The sequence below is a fragment of the Otolemur garnettii genome, unplaced genomic scaffold, assembly GCF_000181295.1.
Source record: "Otolemur garnettii isolate 467f Iridium unplaced genomic scaffold, OtoGar3 scaffold00008, whole genome shotgun sequence".
Lineage (NCBI taxonomy): Eukaryota > Metazoa > Chordata > Mammalia > Primates > Galagidae > Otolemur > Otolemur garnettii.
The window spans coordinates 6,202,133-6,204,429 of record NW_003852403.1 but is presented as its reverse complement, the minus strand read 5'-3'; the positions used below and the strand labels follow the sequence as shown (position 1 = coordinate 6,204,429).

At 51.1% G+C, this 2,297-nt stretch overlaps 1 protein-coding gene across 1 annotated transcript in view; it reads right to left on the bottom strand.

The window, feature by feature from the left end:
• PLAC9 (placenta specific 9) overlaps positions 1–2,297 on the bottom strand; it is a 15,645-nt gene that overhangs the window by 4,645 nt on the left and 8,703 nt on the right. The gene's annotated exons all lie outside the window — the stretch shown is intronic.

The following is a 2,297-nucleotide window of genomic DNA, read 5'->3' as shown; positions in this document are numbered from 1 at the left end:
CTGGCGAAATAGCCACAAGGCAGCTGAAAACTGTATATTCCCTTCCTGTTCTTCTGCACGTTCGTGCATTCTTTCCAAAAATTGGGGCTTTTTAAAAACACCACAGGACATAGGACAAATTGTTAAAAAGCGGGACATCTGGTCACCCTAGTTTAAACCCACTCAACCCTTGATTCCTTATTTTTCTCCTCAACATTACTTCTTCCTGGCACCATCCCCCTCACACCAGAGATCTCCAAGCCCCGGTTTCAAACTGATAACTCTGAGATGCCTGTGGGGACTGGAGTTGGCCAAAATCTCAGAGAATGCCGACACTCTACTGCCCAAAAGTCAAGAGAAGTGGAGAGCTTTACGGATTCCACCAAGCATGGAAAAGTCAGGTGGCCTGAAGCAGCAGGGAGGCCTGGAAAAGCAGCGAGATAAGGACCTGGAAAACAGGTCCAGGAAGGCCCTGCTGAGTCTCACCTGGGAACTCACAGCCCAGTGGTGGGGGCAGAGTCCAGATTGCTGAGGGGTGAGAAGGGAAGGCCAGGTGGGGGTGGGGTGGATGCTTTGGCCTGGAGAACTTGTTCGGGAAATTTGGGAAGGGGGAGCAGATCACAAGGTCTAGAGAAGTGTTTATTGCTGTCCTGCCTGTTTTGTGAGCACTGGAACACAGGATCATGCTTCTAGCCAGAGGGACAGAAGAAGACAGGAGAAGTGAAGGAATACATTTCCTGAACTGATGGGAGGCCCTGGGGTCCTGAGTGTGGGGTAACACAGGGAAGGAAAGAGGAAACACGGCAAAACTGAGCAAAAGCACGCCTCTACTTAGCAGGCCGAAAGCTGGGTAAGCGCCCACCTGACGGCCTCTACTCCCCGCCTCTACTCCCTCTGTAAAGAGGGAAGCACCTGCTGAAATTCATGTAGGGAGGGAGAGCTATTTGCTAAGTTCCCAGGAATTCTGTGAGTGGGTTAATAAACTTGGCCATTAAAATGATGGCCAAAGTGAGAACATTTATGCCATGGAAGTTGGCACTTTTTTGTGTGTATGTGCCAGTCTATCAGTGCACTACTGCGTCAAGAGACTTGATTAAAGAGGGAGATTCAAAAGGGGATGTGGAGAACAATGGCGGTGATGTGGGCGGACCATGTGGGATGAACAGCATCGCTGAGGAGCTCTGGACGCCCAGGTCCTCTGGCAGCTGTGCTCCACTATTGGGGTGCAGAGCCACAAAGACCATATGGCTGAGTGGAGCTGACTCTGGGGAGTCTGCGGGATGAGTGTGATGGGGCCTGAGGAGAAGGAGTTGAAATATGACCAATAAGGGGGTTGGGGAGGTGCCCTGGGGTCTAGCTGGGATGAAGGTGAGGAGGCCAAGAAGAGGGCCCATAAAGTGGGAAAAATAGGGGCACTGAAGGGACTAGAGGTCTTTTTCTTTGAAACAGAGTCTCACTTTGTCCCCCTGGGTAGAGTGCTGTGGTGTCATAACTCACAGCAACCTCAAACTCTTGGGCTCAAACGATCCTCTTGCCTCAGCCTCACAAATAACTGGGACTACAGGCACTCACCACAATGCCCGGCTGCTTTTAGAGACAGAGTCTCACTCTTGCTCAGGCTGGTCTAGAACTTGGGAGCTCAAGCAGTTCACCTGCCTTGGCCTCCCAGAGTATAGGATTACAGGCGTGAGCCACTGTGCCTGGCCTGGGGCTGGAGGTCTTAATAAGGTCACAGGAGTGACAGGAGGGATACACTTACCACTTAAAGGACATTGCAATTTTAGCTTTCAGAGGAAGGGCAGCTTCAGATGGTGACAATATTAACATGGGTAGGCCCTGGGTTGGATCAGGGATGGTGAGCTACTTTGTGAGTAGTGGATGTGTAACTCTGAGAGGTATGTGGCTTGCCCAAGGTCACACTGTCAGCAAATGGTGGGACCCCCAAGTACTCTGACCTTCTCCTGGCCCTATCTCAGCAAGTGGCCTTCTGGGGCTCTGCCCATGATTTCCTGTCTGGAAATTTTCTGACTCTGACTCTGTCTTGGAAATATGCAGAGATAAAAACCAAGACCAAAGGCTGGGCATGGTCTCATGCCTGTAATCCTAGCACTCTGGGAGGCTGAGGCAGGTGGATTGCTTGAGCTCAGGAATTGAAGACCAACCTGAGCAAGATTGAGACCCTGTCTCTAAAAAGTAGCCAGGGATTGTAATAAGAGACTGTAGTCCCAGTTACTCAAGAGGCTGAGGCAAGAGGCTTGCTTGAGCCAACGAGTTTGAGGTTGCTGTGAGCTATGACAGCACAGCACCCTACTGAGGGC